Source organism: Lissotriton helveticus, assembly GCF_964261635.1.
Source record: "Lissotriton helveticus chromosome 1_1 unlocalized genomic scaffold, aLisHel1.1 SUPER_1_unloc_23, whole genome shotgun sequence".
NCBI classification, from domain to species: Eukaryota; Metazoa; Chordata; class Amphibia; order Caudata; family Salamandridae; genus Lissotriton; species Lissotriton helveticus.
Window position 1 is genome coordinate 333,678 of NW_027611663.1, and position 22,003 is coordinate 355,680.

Consider the following 22,003-nt stretch of genomic DNA (forward strand, 5'->3'; position numbering starts at 1 on the left):
CCTGTGCACCCACTTCCTGTGGGTGAGGTAACTTTGCTCCGCCGGTGTTCCCACACTGGTGCACACCTCTAGGGTCTGTGTGTTAAGTTTTGTTCCTCTAGGTTCAGCGGAAGTGTCCTTAAACTTTAACTATTTGACTTTTACGCACCATTGGTTAACATTGGTGCATGCGTGCGCTTTCCGCACATCTCCCGAATCCCGAGGGCCATTCCCGACTTCAGCATTGCTTGTCCTGACTGCTCCCAGCGATTCCCTAGGCCCTAGGCCTAACCACTGCTCGAGTGGCCTCTCTTATACCACTTGTTTAGTATATGGTTTGAGTGGCCCCCTGCCCTCATCCATAATTGTGCAACTTGTATGTTTAAACAGTGCTTTTGATTTAACGCTTGTGCCCCTTTATTCATAAAGAATACTGGGGATTGTTTTTAGTAATAAACACATATATTTTTATAATATATACTTGTGTGGTGTCCTTTCATTTGGTATTACAGGATTGTATGTGGTAAAACAGCTCGCTTAACACGACCTCTTAAGTTAAGCCTTTAGGCTGCTTAGTCCATGCTACCCCTAGGATAGCTTGTCTAATAAGGTTGACTTACAACCAGACACCATAAGGGGATTGTTTGGTCAGGTAGTAGGTGGTTCCAGAATGGGAAACATCCCCTACCAGGCCAACTTCTCACATTGGTGAGCAGCGGTGCGGATTTGAGCTTGCTGTTGTTTTACCATTGCAATCTTTATATCAAATTGAAAGATCACATCAAGTACCTCTAGGTACATATAAAATCAAAAGCTTAGCATATTAAGTTCTACTGAACTTAGTAGTTGTAGGTTGAAGGGATTAGCACACCCCTGACTACAACTCACTAGCAAGGTCCAGTAGGAAAACACTTAGTGTAGGTAAGTGCACCACTTACACCTCACTAGTAACCATGTCTGACACAGGAAAGGCCTCAGGGTCTAGTCCTGTGACAGTTGACCCTACCCAGGCAACTTTTGGATATGACAAACTAACCCGCAGAGACTTGATTGCCTTGTGCAAAGCAAGAGGGTTAAAAAGGGGCAGAAGCCCCACCTGCCTAACCCTGGTAGAAATCCTAGAACAGGATGACTTAGAGAAGGCTAAAGCAGCTTCCCTAGACACAGGAAATGGAGAGAACCCCCCTGTAGTTGATCCCCCTGAAGAGGAGGATGATGATGACTTGGATGAGGACTCAGATGTTGGGGACTTAGAAGTACAGGATCAGGGTAGCCAGGTTCCAGTTGGTAGGCTTAGCCAGGCCAACTTGGACCTACTGGGGAATGGAGAGGGCCAGCACCTCCCCAGAACCCAACATGTGATTCTCCCAGGCAACAGAAGAGTGAGATCTCCCTCAGGGGACTCTCATCTTTCTAGTGCCTCCAGAGAATCAGAGAGAGGCATGAGTGCTTCTCAGAAAGCTGAGCATAGGGCTAGAATGAGGGCTGTCAGACTCCAGATAGAGAGAGAGGAGGTAGCCCTGAGTCAAGTTAAGCTTACCTTAGCTCAAGCTAAACTTGCCTTGGCAAGAGAGCAGAAATTAAGTGGCTTAGATGTCACTGGTGGCAGCAATTTTCCAAGAGAAAAAGACAGGGCCTATGACAATAGAAACCTGACCAAGATTGTGCCCCCCTTTAAAGAAGGGGATGACATCCACAAATGGATGACTGCTCTTGAGAGAGCCTGCATGGTACAGCAGGTTCCTGAGAATCAGTGGGCTGCAATTTTGTGGTACTCCTTTTCTGAGAAAGGGAGGGACAGGCTCCTCACAGTTAGACCTGAGGATGCCAAAAACTACTCTGTTTTGAAGAGTGCTCTCATTGAAGGGTATGGCCTAACCACTGAGCAATACAGGTTGTTGTTCAGAGACACCCAGAAAGCACAGACTCAAGACTGGACTGATTTTGTGGAGTGTGCCACTAAGGCTTTGGAGGGTTGGTTACAGGGAAGTAAAGTTTCAGACTATACAGGATTGTACAATCTTATGATGAGAGAACAGATCCTTAATAACTGTACAAACCAGCTGTTGCATCAATACCTTATTGACTCTGATCTGACCTCTCCCCAAGAATTGGGAAAGAAGGCAGACAAATGGGTCAGAACAAGGATTAAGCAGAAACCCCAGAACCAAGGTGGTGACCAGAAGAAAACAGACCAGAAGGGTGGTAATCAGAATCAGAAAGATAAAGAAAAAGACCAGAAGTCTTCAGGCCCCCAAACTAATAGTAAGGAGGGTGGTTCCCAAAATGGTAACAAGAAGAAGAAGAACAAAGGTCCAAAGACACCTTGGTGTAATACCTGCAAATCAGTTTCACACTGGGGCAGTGAGTGCACCAAGGCAAATCCAGTTCCCACCACTACAGCTCCTAAAGCAACTGCAACCCCAAGTACAGTAAGCAGTGGTGGAACACAGTCCAAGGGTGTAGCTGGGTTGACCCTGGGTATTGAAGTAGGATCTGGCCTAGTCAGAGTCCCTACACAGGCAGTTCTCCTGTATGATGTGGACATTGAGTTGCCCACTGCAGTAAGCCCCACTAACCTGGGCAAATACAGGCAGACTCCCTTAATAAATGAGAAACTGGCTCAAGCTTACAGGGACACATGTGCTAGTGTCACCATGGTGACCCCTGGCTTTGTGGACCCTGGACAGATTGTACTAGGAGAGAGCTACCTAGTAACCAATGCAAGCAACTCCACTACCTCCCATAGTGTGGCAGTTGTGAACTTCTCCTGGGGAGGGGTTGATGGCCTAAAGAAAGTTGTGGTGAGTGCAGACCTACCAGTAGACTGTCTGTTAGGCAATGACCTTGAAAGCTCAGCATGGTCAGAAGTGGAGTACAGGACTCATGCAGAAATGCTAGGGATTTCAGAGCATGTCCTTGCCATGACAAGGGCTCAGGCTAAGAAGTGCCTTCCTGAACCAGTGGTGGATCTTGAGACAATAGACCAGCCACAACCCAAGAGAAGGAGCAAGAGAGGAAAGGCCTCGCCTTCCACCTTGCCCCAGGTTGAGGATCAGGTTTCAGAGGAAACTGATTCTGCAGTCCAAGAGGAGACTGTCTCTGAGGAGCTTGAACCTGACCAGGTTGAGTTTCTGGGGACAGGGGGACCCTCAAGGGCAGACCTGAGGCAGGCTCAATTAGATTGCCCTTCCCTTGAACCCCTCAGACAGCAGGCTGCTGCTGAGGCTGCTGGGGATGCCCAAGGTACCCATACTGTGTATTGGGATGAGGGACTCCTTTACTCAGAGGCTAGAGACCCCAAGCCTGGCATGACCAGGAGGTTGGTCATACCTCTGCAGTTTAGGGGGTTCCTTCTTACCTTGGCCCATGATATTCCCCTTGCAGGACACTTAGGCCAGAACAAGACGTGGGACAGGCTTGTTCCACACTTTCACTGGCCTCACATGTCAGAGGATGTCAAGGAGTTTTGTCGCTCCTGTGTCACTTGCCAAGCCAGTGGTAAGTCAGGTGGCACAACAAAGGCCCCCCTAATACCACTACCTGTGGTGGGGGTCCCCTTTGAGAGAGTTGGAATTGATATTGTGGGTCCAATGGACCCCCAAACAGCATCTGGGAACAGATTCATACTGGTGGTAGTGGATCATGCCACCAGGTACCCAGAGGCTATTCCCCTAAGGACCACCACAGCACCTGTGGTGGCAAAAGCCCTCATTGCAGTTTTCTCAAGAGTGGGCTTTCCTAAGGAGGTACTATCAGATAGAGGGACAAATTTTATGTCCAGCTATCTAAAAGCAATGTGGAAGGAATGTGGAGTAAACTATAAGTTTACCACCCCATATCATCCACAATGCAATGGGCTTGTGGAGAGATTTAACAAGACCCTTAAAGGCATGATAAAAGGATTACCAGAGAAGCTCAGGCGGAAATGGGACATTCTTTTACCCTGCCTGCTCTTTGCTTACAGAGAGGTCCCACAGAAGGGGGTTGGCTACAGCCCTTTTGAACTTTTGTTTGGCCACCCTGTGAGAGGTCCATTGTGTTTGGTGAAGGAAGGATGGGAGTTACCTCTCAAAAAGCCCAAACTGGACATAGTGGACTATGTACTTGGTCTCCGCTCCAGGATGGCGGAGTACATGGAAAGAGCATCCAAAAACCTGGAGGCCAGCCAAGAATTGCAGAAAGCTTGGCATGACCAAAAGGCTGTACTGGTAGAGTTCCAACCAGGACAGAAGGTATGGGTACTGGAACCAGTGGCTCCAGCAGCACTCCAAGACAAATGGAGTGGACCCTATCCTATTATTGAGAAGAAAGGGGAAGTCACCTACTTGGTAGACTTTGGAACACCCAGGAGCCCTCACAGGGTAATCCATGTGAATCGCTTGAAAGCATTTGTAGACAGGGAGGACATGAGCTTGCTCATGGCCACAGATGGGGAACAGGAGGAAGAGAGTGACCCTCTCCCAGACCTGCTTTCCCAGAACCCTGATGATGGTTCAGTTGATGGAGTAGCCTTGGCAGGCAGCCTCACTGACCAGCAACAGAGGGACTGCAGACAAGTTTTGCAGGCTCACAGGCAAATGTTTTCACTCACACCCAGCCAAACTGACTGGTGTACCCATGTTGTGGACACTGGTGACAGTCTGCCTGTCAAGAATAAGATCTACAGGCAACCTGATCATGTCAGGGATTGCATCAAGGCTGAGGTGCAAAAGATGTTGGAGCTTGGAGTGATTGAGCCATCAGAGAGCCCATGGGCCAGCCCAGTAGTCCTGGTGCCAAAACCTCATACCCAAGATGGTAAGAGAGAAATGAGGTTTTGCGTGGATTACAGGGGTCTCAATGCTGTCACTAGGACAGATGCTCACCCCATTCCAAGAGCAGATGAGCTCATTGACAGATTGGCTTCTGCCAAGTTTCTGAGCACATTTGATCTGACAGCTGGCTACTGGCAAATCAGACTAGCTGAGGAGTCAAAGGCCAAGACAGCATTCTCTACCCCTAGTGGGCATTATCAGTTTGTGGTAATGCCCTTTGGTTTGAAGAATGCACCTGCCACTTTTCAAAGGTTGGTGAACCAAGTCCTTACTGGGTTGGATGACTTTTGTGCAGCTTATCTAGATGATATTGCTGTCTTTAGCTCCACCTGGGAGGATCACCTGATCCACCTGAAGAAAGTTTTGGAGGCCCTGCAAAAGGCAGGCCTAACTATCAAGGCCACAAAGTGCCAGATAGGGCAGAGTAAGGTTGTATACCTGGGCCACCTAGTAGGTGGAGGCCAGGTTCAGCCACTGGAAAGCAAAATCCAGGCCATACAGGACTGGGCTCCTCCAGTTACCCAGACACAAGTCAGAGCCTTCTTGGGCCTGACTGGGTATTACAGAAAGTTTGTGAAAAACTATGGGTCTATAGTGACACCATTAAATGACTTGACATCCAAGAAGATGCCAAAAAAGGTTCAGTGGACAGTTAGCTGTCAGAAGGCATTTGAAGACCTGAAGAAGGCCATGTGCTCTGCACCTATCCTAAAGAGTCCTGACTACTCCAAACAGTTCATTGTTCAGACAGATGCTTCTGAGTTGGGGGTGGGAGCTGTACTCTCACAACTTAATCAAGATGGTCAAGACCAGCCAATTGCTTTCATTAGCAGGAGGCTAACCCCAAGAGAAAAACGTTGGTCAGCCATTGAGAGGGAGGCCTTTGCTGTGGTTTGGGCATTAAAGAAGTTGAGGTCCTACTTGTTTGGAACTCACTTCCTGGTGCAAACAGACCATAAGCCCCTCTTATGGCTTAATCAGATGAAGGGTGAAAATCCCAAACTGCTCAGGTGGTCCATTTCCCTACAGGGGATGGACTTTACAGTGGAGCACCGCCCAGGGACTGACCATGGTAATGCAGATGGTCTCTCCAGGTACTTCCACTTAGAACATGAAGACTTATCTGGTCAAGGTTAGTTTAATGTCCCTGCGTTTGGGGGGGGGTTGTGTAGGAGAGTAGGGTCTGCTATCCTATGGTCACCCCAAATTTTTGCTTTTTGCTTCACTGGTTTTCGACTACTGAGGCTGTGGGCCTGCTGATCAGACCCCCAGCCTGCTGTTCTCTCACTAAATTAATGACACATGTGCTATAGGCACATACCAATTGGAAATGGACTCCTTGTCAGCCCCTGTAGAATGCACTATAGGTGCACAGGGCACAGGAGCCACTAAGGCCTACCAGGGGCTGCAGCATATCTTTTGCCACCCCTGGCTGGTTCTTAAATTGACACAACTGGCTGATCACTCAGCTGGGGTAAGGTGGTGTACACACCCCTTGCTTAGATATAGTATACCTATGTCTAAACCTATATCTGGACACATGTAAACCTATGAGCCACTCCTATAGACAGGCCTCACCAATCCTGGAGGCTGGGTGCATGGTTTTTATGTGAGATGGAGCTCTAGCATGAGCTGAGCCTGTCTGCAGCCGTCGGGAACAAATCCCTAAGCTGTTTCAGGATAATGCCATACCATATACTATTAAGTGCCTTATAATCCTCGCGGTTATTTAGCAACTCTGGTTTGGCTTTATCAAAACATGTCGTGTAAGGTGTCATACGCTTTGGAATACCATCCCCTCGCCAGTTCTGGCGACGGGGATGGCATTCCACCCCTCTAGAGGGGTAAGACATGTTACTTCACTTTAATGCGGTTGATTTCTCCAAAGGCCTTAAGATCCACAAAATGGATGCCTCTGCCACAGACAAATGTCTGGACCCCTGGAGCTGACCGAAACCCAGTCAAGGGGGTCCTGGACAAAGGGTTTCCTGTCACAGGAGGGTGTCACCGCCCTCCAGACAGGAGATAGTGTATTGTAACAGGGAGGTTTGAAAGAAACCAGACACTGCCTGGGGCGCACAAGGCTGCCCCTTGCATAATCCGGCCAAACCGGTTCTGGGGCACTCCAGCCCTCGTGCCAGGGCGGCCTGGATCAAAGGAAGGGGGTGTATCCACCCACTTCCTGGGTCCCACCCATAGGAGGGGACCTAGCAGGTAATCACGCCCACCAGATTCGAATAAGAGTGGGAGCAGTGCCAATGCACATCAGATTTCCTGGAAGAAACATTTGAAACGATATTCTGGACCCTTCGCCCTCCATCTCAACGTGGAAGCCCGAAGAATCTCCCTTGTGGTCAAGGAGTGACCACCCTGCAGCAGCAGGCACCATCCAGCCCTCGACGTCTACTTAGTTGCAGTTCCCGCCGGAACTCGAGCGACTGAGATCAACGAGATCAAGCCTGCCCAGCTTCTAACAGCCCGATCCACAGTCCCTGCAAAGCTGAGACCCGTGGAGGCGACCGGAAGCGTGGGGCACGCCATCTTGAAGTGACCACGAGACGCTGACCGTGCAGCCCACGAGTGACCCTCGAAGCTGTACACCGGGGTTTGAGAAGCCCCCACCCTGAGCTACTTCTGAGCCGAAGTTCAGCCCTCCACACTCGACGAGTGCTGCGTGGGGCCCTTTGGCACGATTTGGCTCAACGCGTTGGCCCGGTCACTTGCCAGCTGGCTTGTGGTCCCTGTGCCGACGAACTACAAAAGAAGACTCGTGATTCTGGTTGCTCCAGATCCACACCAGCTCCCCTGAAAGGGAGCCCTGACTCTGACCTTCCTGGTCCGAGTGAGACGCCATCTTCCAATCCCGCGTGGATTGCTCTTACCAAGGCTTGTTTGCTCCAAACCGGAAGCCGACTGCACCGACGGTGAGAGCCTGCGTGGGACAGATCGTGACCTGCTCCTGGACGTCGCAGATGCCCCAGAGCCCACGTGACCGCGAAGAGAAGCGCCTCGACGACCACCTGATTGCGCCCGACATTGCCTGGTTCCGTCCTGGTTCCACCCTGGTCACTGCTGAGTGACCCAGACTCTGTCCCCTCTGCTTTCAGGTACTCTACAACTTGAGTCCACCCTTGGACTCCACCGGACACTTCGTCTTCACCCTGCCTGCAGCCCTTTCAGCTTCAAGCACCAAGAGCCTGCGTGTCAAAACCCGACGCCACTTCGACCCTGTGCACCCACTTCCTGTGGGTGAGGTAACTTTGCTCCGCCGGTGTTCCCACACTGGTGCACACCTCTAGGGTCTGTGTGTTAAGTTTTGTTCCTCTAGGTTCAGCGGAAGTGTCCTTAAACTTTAACTATTTGACTTTTACGCACCATTGGTTAACATTGGTGCATGCGTGCGCTTTCCGCACATCTCCCGAATCCCGAGGGCCATTCCCGACTTCAGCATTGCTTGTCCTGACTGCTCCCAGCGATTCCCTAGGCCCTAGGCCTAACCACTGTTCGAGTGGCCTCTCTTATACCACTTGTTTAGTATATGGTTTGAGTGGCCCCCTGCCCTCATCCATAATTGTGCAACTTGTATGTTTAAACAGTGCTTTTGATTTAACGCTTGTGCCCCTTTATTCATAAAGAATACTGGGGATTGTTTTTAGTAATAAACACATATATTTTTATAATATATACTTGTGTGGTGTCCTTTCATTTGGTATTACAGGATTGTATGTGGTAAAACAGCTCGCTTAACACGACCTCTTAAGTTAAGCCTTTAGGCTGCTTAGTCCATGCTACCCCTAGGATAGCTTGTCTAATAAGGTTGACTTACAACCAGACACCATAAGGGGATTGTTTGGTCAGGTAGTAGGTGGTTCCAGAATGGGAAACATCCCCTACCAGGCCAACTTCTCACAAGGTGTAATTGCAGTCTCCTGAATGCTATGTAACTGCATTTGCACTGTTCTGTGTGCCTCCAAAATGAATTTCTAACACTTTTGAAATCTCCATGAAGCAAAAAGTCCAAAGACCATTTGGAGCATCAAAGTGTTCAAAAACGGTCAAAAATGCATAAAAACGAAAAAAAACAAGTGCTACAGTGGCCCAATAGCATGCTAAACACACAATGAATGACACAGAATGAATAGTTGTACACATTACTTTGAAAATGCAATTTTAAATTTCAGGGGGACAAGGTCACGAAAGTCATGGAACTCCGAGCGGGGTAAAAGTTCAACCTTTCCCCCCTTATGGAGGTAAAAATTTTAATACATCAAAATCATTTAAAAACTATATAGGTGTGATGGCAGTGTCTTGGATACATCCCACATGAATTTTAAACACATTAGGAGCATCTCTGATCAAAATAACCATAAAAATCCCAAAGCTGCATCAGTGCTTCAAAGTGCTCCAAAACGGTCAAAAATGGACGAAAATGAAAAATATTCTCCATATCTGAGTTTTTATAACATTCCTTAGATAATGTATATCTTGAATTAGTTTTAAATCCTTTTATTAAAAAGTTTCTTTTCTATGCTGCACTGGTGCAACGCCTCAAGTCTGAGAAGCTGCACCAGTGCAGCCGAAGCAGCACTGGTGCAGCCGAAGCCCGAGGGCCATTCCCGACTTCAGCATTGCTTGTCCTGACTGCTCCCAGCGATTCCCTAGGCCCTAGGCCTAACCACTGCTCGAGTGGCATCTCTTATACCACTTGTTTAGTATATGGTTTGAGTGGCCACCCGCCCTCATCCATAATTGTGCAACTTGTATGTTTAAACAGTGCTTTTGATTTAACGCTTGTGCCCCTTTATTCATAAAGAATACTGGGGATTGTCTTTAGTAATAAACACATATATTTTTATAATACATACTTGTGTGGTGTCCTTTCATTTGATATTACAGGATTGTATGTGGTAAAACAGCTCGCTTAACACGACCTCTTAAGTTAAGCCTTTAGGCTGCTTAGTCCATGCTACCCCTAGGATAGCTTGTCTAATAAGGTTGACTTACAACCAGACACCATAAGGGATTGTTTGGTCTGATAATAGGTGGTTCCAGAATTGGAAACATCACCTATCAGGCCAACTTCTCACATTAGGCCTTCCATAGGAGTGGCTCACAGGTTGATATGTGTCCAGATATAGGTTTAGATATAGGTATACTATATCTAAGTAAGGGGTGGTTACACCACCTTACCCCAGCTGAGTGATCAGCCAGTTGTGTCAATTTAAGAACCAGCCAGGGGTGGCAAAAGATATGCTGCAGCCCCTGGTAGGCCTTGGTGGCTCCTATGCCCTTGGCACCTATAGTGCATTATACAGGGGCTGACAAGGAGTCCATTTCCAATTGTGGTATGTACCTAGGGTACATGGAATCCATTTTACAGAGAGAGCAGATGGCCTGGGGCCCTGATTAGCAGGGAACCAGGTCAACTAAGTCAAAAAACCAGCTAAACACAGGCAAAAAATCTGGGGTAACCATAGTCAGGTAGCCACCTTCCTACAGTCCCCCAGGCTGTGCTTGGTCCCCCAGGCTGTGCTTGGTCCCCCTGGTTGCTCTTGGTCCCCCAGGCTGTGCTTGGTCCCCCAGGCTGTGCTTGGTCCCCCTGGTTGCTCTTGGTCCCCCTGGCTGTGCTTGGTACCCCTGGCTGTGCTTGGTCCCCCAGGCTGCTTGGTCCCCCAGGCTGTGCTTGGTCCCCCTGGTTGCTCTTGGTCCCCAAGCTGTGCTTGGTCCCCCAGGCTGTGCTTGCTCCCCCTGGTTGCTCTTGGTCCCCCAGGCTGTGTTTGGTCCCCCAGGCTGTGCTTGGTCCCCCAGGCTGTGCTTGGTCCCCCTGGTTGCTCTTGGTCCCCCAGGCTGTGCTTGGTCCCCCAGGCTGTGCTTGGTCCACCTGGTTGCTCTTGGTCCCCCAGGCTGTGCTTGGTACCCCTGGCTGTGCTTGGTCCCCCTGGTTGCTCTTGGTCCCCCAGGCTGTGCTTGGTCCCCCAGGCTGTGCTTGGTCCCCCTGGATGCTCTTGGTCCCCCTGGCTATGCTTGGTCTCCCTGGTTCCTCTTGGTCCCCTTGGCTGTGCTTGGTCCCCCAGGCTGTGCTTGGTCTCCCTGGTTGCTCTTGGTCCCCCTGGCTGTGCTTGGTACACCTGGCTGTGCTTGGTCCCCAGGCTGTGCTTGGTCCCCCAGGCTGTGCTTGGTCCCCCTGGTTGCTCTTGGTCCCCCAGGCTGTGCTTGGTCCCCCTGGTGCTCTTGGTCCCCCTGGCTGTGCTTGGTCCCCCTGGTCGCTCTTGGTCCCCCTGGCTGTGCTTGGTCCCCCTGGTTGCTCTTGGTCCCCCAGGCTGTGCTTGGTCCCCCAGGCTGTGCTTGGTCCCCCTGGTTGCTCTTGGTCCCCCAGGCTGTGCTTGGTCCCCCAGGCTGTGCTTGGTCCCCCTGGTTGCTCTTGGTCCCCCAGGCTGTGCTTGGTCCCCCAGGCTGTGCTTGGACCCCCTGGTTGCTCTTGGTCCTCCAGGCTGTGCTTGGTCCCCCAGGCTGTGCTTGGTCCCCCAGGCTGTGCTTGGTCCCCCTGGTTGCTCTTGGTCCTCCTGGCTGTGCTTGGTACCCCTGGCTGTGCTTGGTCCTCCTGGTTGCTCTTGGTCCCCCAGGCTGTGCTTGGTCCCTCTGGTTGCTCTTGGTCCCCCAGGCTGTGCTTGGTCCCCCAGGCTGTGCTTGTTCCCCCTGGTTGCTCTTGGTCCCCCAGGCTGTGCTTGGTCCCCCAGGCTGTGCTTGGCCCCCCTGGTTGCTCTTGGTCCCCCAGGCTGTGCTTGGTCCCCCAGGCTGTGCTTGGTCCCCCAGGCTGTGCTTGGTCCCCCTGGTTGCTCCTGGTCCCCCTGGCTGTGCTTGGTCCCCCTGGCTGTGCTTGGTCCCCCTGGTTGCTCTTGGTCTCCCAGGCTGTGCTTGGTCCCCCAGGCTGTGCTTGGTCCCCCTGGTTGCTCTTGGTCCCCCAGGCTGTGCTTGGTCCCCCAGGCTGTGCTTGGTCCCCCTGGTTGCTCTTGGTCCCCCAGGCTGTGCTTGGTCCCACAGGCTGTGCTTGGTCCCCCAGGCTGTGCTTGGTCCCCCTGGTTGCTCTTGGTCCCCCAGGCTGTGCTTGGTCCTCCTGGTTGCTCTTGGTCCCCCAGGCTGTGCTTGGTCCCTCTGGTTGCTCTTGGTCCCCCAGGCTGTGCTTGGTCCCCCTGGCTGTGCTTGGTCCTCCTGGTTGCTCTTGGTCCCCCAGGCTGTGCTTGGTCCCTCTGGTTGCTCTTGGTCCCCCAGGCTGTGCTTGGTCCCCCAGGCTGTGCTTGGACCCCCTGGTTGCTCTTGGTCCCCCCAGGCTGTGCTTGGTCCCCCAGGCTGTGCTTGGTCCCCCAGGCTGTGCTTGGTCCCCCTGGTTGCTCCTGGTCCCCCTGGCTGTGCTTGGTCCCCCTGGCTGTGCTTGGTCCCCCTGGTTGCTCTTGGTCTCCCAGGCTGTGCTTGGTCCCCCAGGCTGTGCTTGGTCCCCCTGGTTGCTCTTGGTCCCCCAGGCTGTGCTTGGTCCCCCAGGCTGTGCTTGGTCCCCCTGTGTGAGAAGTTGGCCTGGTAGGGGATGTTTCCAATTCTGGAACCACCTACTACCTGACCAAACAATCCCCTTATGGTGTCTGGTTGTAAGTCAACCTTATTAGACAAGCTATCCTAGTGGTAGCATGGACTAAGCAGCTGTGAGAAGTTGGCCTGGTAGGGGATGTTTCCAATTCTGGAACCACCTACTACCTGACCAAACAATCCCCTTATGGTGTCTGGTTGTAAGTCAACCTTATTAGACAAGCTATCCTAGTGGTAGCATGGACTAAGCAGCCTAAAGGCTTAACTTAAGAGGTCGTGTTAAGCGAGCTGTTTTACCACATACAATCCTGTAATACCAAATGAAAGGACACCACACAAGTATATATTATAAAAATATATGTGTTTATTACTAAAAACAATCCCCAGTATTCTTTATGAATAAAGGGGCACAAGCGTTAAATCAAAAGCACTGTTTAAACATACAAAGTTGCACAATTATGGATGAGGGCAGGGGGCCACTCAAACCATATACTAAACAAGTGGTATAAGAGAGGCCACTCGAACAGTGGTTAGGCCTAGGGCCTAGGGAATCGCTGGGAGCAGTCAGGACAAGCAATGCTGAAGTCGGGAATGGCCCTCGGGATTCGGGAGATGTGCGGAAAGCGCACGCATGCACCAATGTTAACCAATGGTGCGTAAAAGTCAAATAGTTAAAGTTTAAGGACACTTCCGCTGAACCTAGAGGAACAAAACTTAACACACAGACCCTAGAGGTGTGCACCAGTGTGGGAACACCGGCGGAGCAAAGTTACCTCACCCACAGGAAGTGGGTGCGCAGGGTCGAAGTGGCGTCGGGTTTTGACACGCAGGCTCTTGGTGCTTGAAGCTGAAAGGGCTGCAGGCAGGGTGAAGACGAAGTGTCCGGTGGAGTCCAAGGGTGGACTCAAGTTGTAGAGTACCTGAAAGCAGAGGGGACAGAGTCTGGGTCACTCAGCAGTGACCAGGGTGGAACCAGGACGGAACCAGGCAATGTCGGGCGCAATCAGGTGGTCGTCAAAGCGCTTCTCTTCGCTGTCACGTGGGCTCTGGGGCATCTGCGACGTCCAGGAGCAGGTCACGATCTGTCCCACGCAGGCTCTCACCGTCGGTGCAGTCGGCTTCCGGTTTGGAGCAAACAAGCCTTGGTAAGAGCAATCCACGTGGGATTGGAAGATGGCGTCTCACTCGGACCAGGAAGGTCAGAGTCGGGGCTCCCTTTCAGGGGAGCTGGTGTGGATCTGGAGCAACCAGAATCACGAGTCTTCTTTTGTAGTTCGTCGGCACAGGGACCACAAGCCAGCTGGCAAGTGACCGGGCCAACGCGTTGAGCCAAATCGTGCCAAAGGGCCCCACGCAGCACTCGTCGAGTGTGGAGGGCTGAACTTCGGCTCAGGAGTAGCTCAGGGTGGGGGCTTCTCAAACCCCGGTGTACAGCTTCGAGGGTCACTCGTGGGCTGCACGGTCAGCGTCTCGTGGTCACTTCAAGATGGCGTGCCCCACGCTTCCGGTCGCCTCCACGGGTCTCAGCTTTGCATGGACTGTGGATCGGGCTGTTAGAAGCTGGGCAGGCTTGATCTCGTCGATCTCAGTCGCTCGAGTTCCGGCGGGAACTGCAACTAAGTAGACGTCGAGGGCTGGATGGTGCCTGCTGCTGCAGGGTGGTCACTCCTTGACCACAAGGGAGATTCTTCGGGCTTCCACGTTGAGATGGAGGGCGAAGGGTCCAGAATATCGTTTCAAATGTTTCTTCCAGGAAATCTGATGTGCATTGGCACTGCTCCCACTCTTATTCGAATCTGGTGGGCGTGATTACCTGCTAGGTCCCCTCCTATGGGTGGGACCCAGGAAGTGGGTGGATACACCCCCTTCCTTTGATCCAGGCCGCCCTGGCACGAGGGCTGGAGTGCCCCAGAACCGGTTTGGCCGGATTATGCCAGGGGCAGCCTTGTGCGCCCCAGGCAGTGTCTGGTTTCTTTCAAACCTCCCTGCTACAATACACTATCTCCTGTCTGGAGGGCGGTGACACCCTCCTGTGACAGGAAACCCTTTGTCCAGGACCCCCTTGACTGGGTTTCGGTCAGCTCCAGGGGTCCAGACATTTGTCTGTGGCAGAGGCATCCATTTTGTGGATCTTAAGGCCTTTGGAGAAATCAACCGCATTAAAGTGAAGTAACATGTCTTACCCCTCTAGAGGGGTGGAATGCCATCCCCGTCGCCAGAACTGGCGAGGGGATGGTATTCCAAAGCGTATGACACCTTACACGACATGTTTTGATAAAGCCAAACCAGAGTTGCTAAATAACCGCGAGGATTATAAGGCACTTAATAGTATATGGTATGGCATTATCCTGAAACAGCTTAGGGATTTGTTCCCGACGGCTGCAGACAGGCTCAGCTCATGCTAGAGCTCCATCTCACATAAAAACCATGCACCCAGCCTCCAGGATTGGTGAGGCCTGTCTATAGGAGTGGCTCACAGGTTTACATGTGTCCAGATATAGGTTTAGACATAGGTATACTATATCTAAGCAAGGGGTGTGTACACCACCTTACCCCAGCTGAGTGATCAGCCAGTTGTGTCAATTTAAGAACCAGCCAGGGGTGGCAAAAGATATGCTGCAGCCCCTGGTAGGCCTTAGTGGCTCCTGTGCCCTGTGCACCTATAGTGCATTCTACAGGGGCTGACAAGGAGTCCATTTCCAATTGGTATGTACCTAGGGTACATGGAATCCATTTTACAGAGAGAGCAGATGGCCTGGGGCCCTGATTAGCAGGGAACCAGGTCAACTAAGTCAAAAAACCAGCTAAACACAGGCAAAAAATCTGGGGTAACCATAGTCAGGTAGCCACCTTCCTACATAACCCCCCCCCAAACGAAAGGAGATAAGGCTATCCTTGGCCAGGTAAGCCTATATTGCCTGAGTGGCCATATAAGGAAGTACCTGCACTAGCATGGGTACCCCCTGTCTCATGGTCCACTAAGCAGTCCCTCACCCTTTGGGTATTAGAGGGTCTCCACCATAGGGAATCACTACCTTGGGTGTGTTTAGGCAAAGTTAAAGGCTGGTTTGGATATGGAGTATTGAAGCGAGGCTCTACTAATTTAGGGCTTAGCTTCCTCCAATTATCTTCCACCATGTGTGCCTTTCTCTCTTTAACTGAGTTGCACTGTGCTCTCAGGGTCAACCTCTGGCTACCTAAAGCTGGAGGCTGGGTCCCTCTGTTTGGCTTGCTGGAGGGACAGTTCAGGTTTGGGCCCTTTGGGTCCCAGGTTTGGCTGTGCCCAACAGAATCCATCTGTGGGAGGTCCCTAACTGTTTTTAAGGGGGCTCCCTCAGGAGTTTTTAAAGTTTTCACCTTACTAGGGCTACTAGTTTTGGTGCACCTAATCTTTTGATGGGGGTGCTTTATTTGACAGGGGGCCCTCTGGGTCTCACTGTCCTTCTTGTCCTCTGCAGCCCTGGGCTGGCTAAGGCAAGGGAGAGAGGGGCAGGTTACCTGCTCCAGACTGGGTTCCACCTGAGAAGGGTCCCCCGCCATCAGAGGCTCTGTCAGGCCAGGCCTAACAACCTCTGGGGCAGTTCCTTCATCAGGGGTAAGATCAGTTCCCTGAGGAGGCTGATCCTGTCCTAAAGTCTGGTGAGGGGGAGATTTCTCTTCCTCCTCCATGCTCTCAGTTTGTGTGGAGTTATCCATCATTTCAGGTTTCACAACACACATATCAGTTTGAGTTTGGGCTGTGGCCATCACAGCCCCACCAACCTTTTCAGGAGGAGACTCAGTTTGGGTTTCTGCTGTTATCATAACAGCTTTGCTATTCTGTTCAGGAAGAGCTTTTACTAAAGATGGGGCAGAGAGTTTCTCAGCCCTACCAACCTTTTCAGGAAGGACATCTTGGATTGGGGCTGTAGCCAGTACAGCCTCACTAACCTTTCCATGGGAATTCACCATTCTAGAATGGGTGTCCTGTTCAACCTCAGCCCAGGCTGAGATTTCTAAATCATTACCCAGTAGACAGTCCACAGGCAAGTTTGGTGACACTGCCACTCTCTTTGGGCCAGTGACACCTCCCCAGCTGAGACTTACTACTGCCATGGGATGATTTGTTTGGATGCCATCAATGTTTATTACCTGGTATGTGGCACCAGGTAAAAGTTGCTTAGAGGGGACTATGCCATCAGCCACCATGGTGATGCTAGCCCCTGTGTCTCTAAAAGCTTCAACTCTTAAACCATTGATGATGGGTTCTTGTCTATACTTGCTCAAAGTATTTGGGCAAGCGGAGAAGTTGGCAAACCCCATGCCAGTCTCATAAACAAGATCATTGGGTGATGGGGACCTGGATAGGCCAGGGTCCACCTGAGCTCCAACAGTAAACCCACCCAGATTCCTGGGTGTGCTTCCACTTCCTGGGGGATTACTGCTGACAGTAACAGGAGGTGTGGAAGCTGGCTTGGGAGGTATATTTTCTTTATTGTTATTCTTGGGACAACAGTTGTCTGTTTTGTAATGCCCCACCTGTTTACAGGCATAACAATAAGGCTTTTTCTCAGTTGAAGAAGTGTCTTGGGACCCACCCCCATTCTTGGAGTTTTGGGGCCCTGGGGAAGTCTTTTCTTTATTTTTATCCCCACCCTTATCTTGAGGCTTGGTAGACTCCTTCTTCTGGTTACTGTCCTGATTCTTAGGCCTAATCCTGGTTCTGACCCATTTGTCTGCCTTCTTTCCCAATTCTTGGGGAGAGGTCAGATCAGAGTCTACCAGGTGCTGGTGTAAGAGCTGGTTCTGACAATTACTTAGGATCTGCTCCCTCATAATCAAATTATACAATCCTGTAAAGTCATGTACTTTGCTGCCATGTAGCCAACCCTCCAGAGCCTTAGTTGCACAATCTACAAAATCAGTCCAGTCCTGAGTCTGTGTCTTCTGGGTGTCTCTGAACTTCAACCTGTACTGTTCAGTGGTTAAGCCAAACCCATCTATTAGGACACTCTTCAGGACTTTGTAATTGTTTGCATCCTCATGTCTGACAGTGAGGAGCTTATCTCTCCCTTTCTCTGAAAAGGAGTACCATAAGATTGCTGCCCACTGTTCCTCAGGAACCTGCTGTACCATGCAGGCTCTCTCAAGAGCAGTTATCCACTTGTGGATGTCATCCCCTTCCTTGTAGGGGGGCACAATCTTTGTCAGGTTTCTACTATCATAGGACCTGGGTTTCTCTTTAGGAATATTGCTGCCACCAGTGGCATCTAAGCCACACAATTTTTGCTCTCTTGCCAAGGCAAGTTTAGATTGAGCCAAGGCTACCTCCTCCCTCTCTATCTGGAGTTTGACAGCCCTCATTCTGGCCCTATGCTCTAGCTTTTGAGAAGCACTCATGCCTCTCTGTGATTCTCTGGAGGCACTAGAAACATGAGAGTCCCCTGAGGGAGATCTCACTCTTCTGTTGCCTGGGAGAATAACATGTTGGGTTCTGGGGAGGTGCTGGCCCTCTCCATTCCCCAGTAGGTCCAGGTTGGCCTGGCTAAGCCTACCAACTGGAACCTGGCTACCCTGATCCTGTACTTCTAAGTCCTCAACATCTGAGTCATCATCATCCTCCTCTTCAGGGGGATCAACTACAGGGGGGTTCCCTCCATTTCCTGTGTCTAGGGAAGCTGCTTTAGCCTTCTCTAAGTCATCCTGTTCTAGGATTTCTACCAGGATTAGGCAGGTGGGGCTTCTGCCCCTTTTTAACCCTCTTGCTTTGCACAAGGCAATCAAGTCTCTGCGGGTTAGTTTGTCATATCCAAAAGTTGCCTGGGTAGGGTCAACTGTCACAGGAGCAGACCCTGAGGCTTTTCCTGTGTCAGACATGGTTACTAGTGAGGTGTAAGTGGTGCACTTACCTACACTAAGTGTTTTCCTACTGTACCTTGCTAGTTAGTTGTAGTCAGGGTGTGCTAATCCCTTCAACCTACAACTACTAAGTTCAGTAGAACTTAATATGCTAAGCTTTTGATTTTATATGTACCTAGAGGTACTTGATGTGATCTTTCAATTTGATATAAAGATTGCAATGGTAAAACAACAGCAAGCTCAAATCCGCACCGCTGCTCACCAATGTGAGAAGTTGGCCTGGTAGGGGATGTTTCCAATTCTGGAACCACCTACTACCTGACCAAACAATCCCCTTATGGTGTCTGGTTGTAAGTCAACCTTATTAGACAAGCTATCCTAGTGGTAGCATGGACTAAGCAGCCTAAAGGCTTAACTTAAGAGGTCGTGTTAAGCGAGCTGTTTTACCACATACAATCCTGTAATACCAAATGAAAGGACACCACACAAGTATATATTATAAAAATATATGTGTTTATTACTAAAAACAATCCCCAGTATTCTTTATGAATAAAGGGGCACAAGCGTTAAATCAAAAGCACTGTTTAAACATACAAAGTTGCACAATTATGGATGAGGGCAGGGGGCCACTCAAACCATATACTAAACAAGTGGTATAAGAGAGGCCACTCGAACAGTGGTTAGGCCTAGGGCCTAGGGAATCGCTGGGAGCAGTCAGGACAAGCAATGCTGAAGTCGGGAATGGCCCTCGGGATTCGGGAGATGTGCGGAAAGCGCACGCATGCACCAATGTTAACCAATGGTGCGTAAAAGTCAAATAGTTAAAGTTTAAGGACACTTCCGCTGAACCTAGAGGAACAAAACTTAACACACAGACCCTAGAGGTGTGCACCAGTGTGGGAACACCGGCGGAGCAAAGTTACCTCACCCACAGGAAGTGGGTGCGCAGGGTCGAAGTGGCGTCGGGTTTTGACACGCAGGCTCTTGGTGCTTGAAGCTGAAAGGGCTGCAGGCAGGGTGAAGACGAAGTGTCCGGTGGAGTCCAAGGGTGGACTCAAGTTGTAGAGTACCTGAAAGCAGAGGGGACAGAGTCTGGGTCACTCAGCAGTGACCAGGGTGGAACCAGGACGGAACCAGGCAATGTCGGGCGCAATCAGGTGGTCGTCGAGGCGCTTCTCTTCGCTGTCACGTGGGCTCTGGGGCATCTGCGACGTCCAGGAGCAGGTCACGATCTGTCCCACGCAGGCTCTCACCGTCGGTGCAGTCGGCTTCCGGTTTGGAGCAAACAAGCCTTGGTAAGAGCAATCCACGCGGGATTGGAAGATGGCGTCTCACTCGGACCAGGAAGGTTAGAGTCGGGGCTCCCTTTCAGGGGAGCTGGTGTGGATCTGGAGCAACCAGAATCACGAGTCTTCTTTTGTAGTTCGTCGGCACAGGGACCACAAGCCAGCTGGCAAGTGACCGGGCCAACGCATTGAGCCAAATCGTGCCAAAGGGCCCCACGCAGCACTCGTCGAGTGTGGAGGGCTGAACTTCGGCTCAGGAGTAGCTCAGGGTGGGGGCTTCTCAAACCCCGGTGTACAGCTTCGAGGGTCACTCGTGGGCTGCACGGTCAGCGTCTCGTGGTCACTTCAAGATGGCGTGCCCCACGCTTCCGGTCGCCTCCACGGGTCTCAGCTTTGCATGGACTGTGGATCGGGCTGTTAGAAGCTGGGCAGGCTTGATCTCGTCGATCTCAGTCGCTCGAGTTCCGGCGGGAACTGCAACTAAGTAGACGTTGAGGGCTGGATGGTGCCTGCTGCTGCAGGGTGGTCACTCCTTGACCACAAGGGAGATTCTTCGGGCTTCCACGTTGAGATGGAGGGCGAAGGGTCCAGAATATCGTTTCAAATGTTTCTTCCAGGAGATCTGATGTGCATTGGCACTGCTCCCACTCTTATTCGAATCTGGTGGGCGTGATTACCTGCTAGGTCCCCTCCTATGGGTGGGACCCAGGAAGTGGGTGGATACACCCCCTTCCTTTGATCCAGGCCGCCCTGGCACGAGGGCTGGAGTGCCCCAGAACCGGTTTGGCCGGATTATGCCAGGGGCAGCCTTGTGCGCCCCAGGCAGTGTCTGGTTTCTTTCAAACCTCCCTGCTACAATACACTATCTCCTGTCTGGAGGGCGGTGACACCCTCCTGTGACAGGAAACCCTTTGTCCAGGACCCCCTTGACTGGGTTTCGGTCAGCTCCAGGGGTCCAGACATTTGTCTGTGGCAGAGGCATCCATTTTGTGGATCTTAAGGCCTTTGGAGAAATCAACCGCATTAAAGTGAAGTAACATGTCTTACCCCTCTAGAGGGGTGGAATGCCATCCCCGTCGCCAGAACTGGCGAGGGGATGGTATTCCAAAGCGTATGACACCTTACACGACATGTTTTGATAAAGCCAAACCAGAGTTGCTAAATAACCGCGAGGATTATAAGGCACTTAATAGTATATGGTATGGCATTATCCTGAAACAGCTTAGGGATTTGTTCCCGACGGCTGCAGACAGGCTCAGCTCATGCTAGAGCTCCATCTCACATAAAAACCATGCACCCAGCCTCCAGGATTGGTGAGGCCTGTCTATAGGAGTGGCTCACAGGTTTACATGTGTCCAGATATAGGTTTAGACATAGGTATACTATATCTAAGCAAGGGGTGTGTACACCACCTTACCCCAGCTGAGTGATCAGCCAGTTGTGTCAATTTAAGAACCAGCCAGGGGTGGCAAAAGATATGCTGCAGCCCCTGGTAGGCCTTAGTGGCTCCTGTGCCCTGTGCACCTATAGTGCATTCTACAGGGGCTGACAAGGAGTCCATTTCCAATTGGTATGTACCTAGGGTACATGGAATCCATTTTACAGAGAGAGCAGATGGCCTGGGGCCCTGATTAGCAGGGAACCAGGTCAACTAAGTCAAAAAACCAGCTAAACACAGGCAAAAAATCTGGGGTAACCATAGTCAGGTAGCCACCTTCCTACAGCAGCCTAAAGGCTTAACTTAAGAGGTCGTGTTAAGCGAGCTGTTTTACCACATACAATCCTGTAATACCAAATGAAAGGACACCACACAAGTATATATTATAAAAATATATGTGTTTATTACTAAAAACAATCCCCAGTATTCTTTATGAATAAAGGGGCACAAGCGTTAAATCAAAAGCACTGTTTAAACATACAAAGTTGCACAATTATGGATGAGGGCAGGGGGCCACTCAAACCATATACTAAACAAGTGGTATAAGAGAGGCCACTCGAACAGTGGTTAGGCCTAGGGCCTAGGGAATCGCTGGGAGCAGTCAGGACAAGCAATGCTGAAGTCGGGAATGGCCCTCGGGATTCGGGAGATGTGCGGAAAGCGCACGCATGCACCAATGTTAACCAATGGTGCGTAAAAGTCAAATAGTTAAAGTTTAAGGACACTTCCGCTGAACCTAGAGGAACAAAACTTAACACACAGACCCTAGAGGTGTGCACCAGTGTGGGAACACCGGCGGAGCAAAGTTACCTCACCCACAGGAAGTGGGTGCACAGGGTCGAAGTGGCGTCGGGTTTTGACACGCAGGCTCTTGGTGCTTGAAGCTGAAAGGGCTGCAGGCAGGGTGAAGACGAAGTGTCCGGTGGAGTCCAAGGGTGGACTCAAGTTGTAGAGTACCTGAAAGCAGAGGGGACAGAGTCTGGGTCACTCAGCAGTGACCAGGGTGGAACCAGGACGGAACCAGGCAATGTCGGGCGCAATCAGGTGGTCGTTGAGGCGCTTCTCTT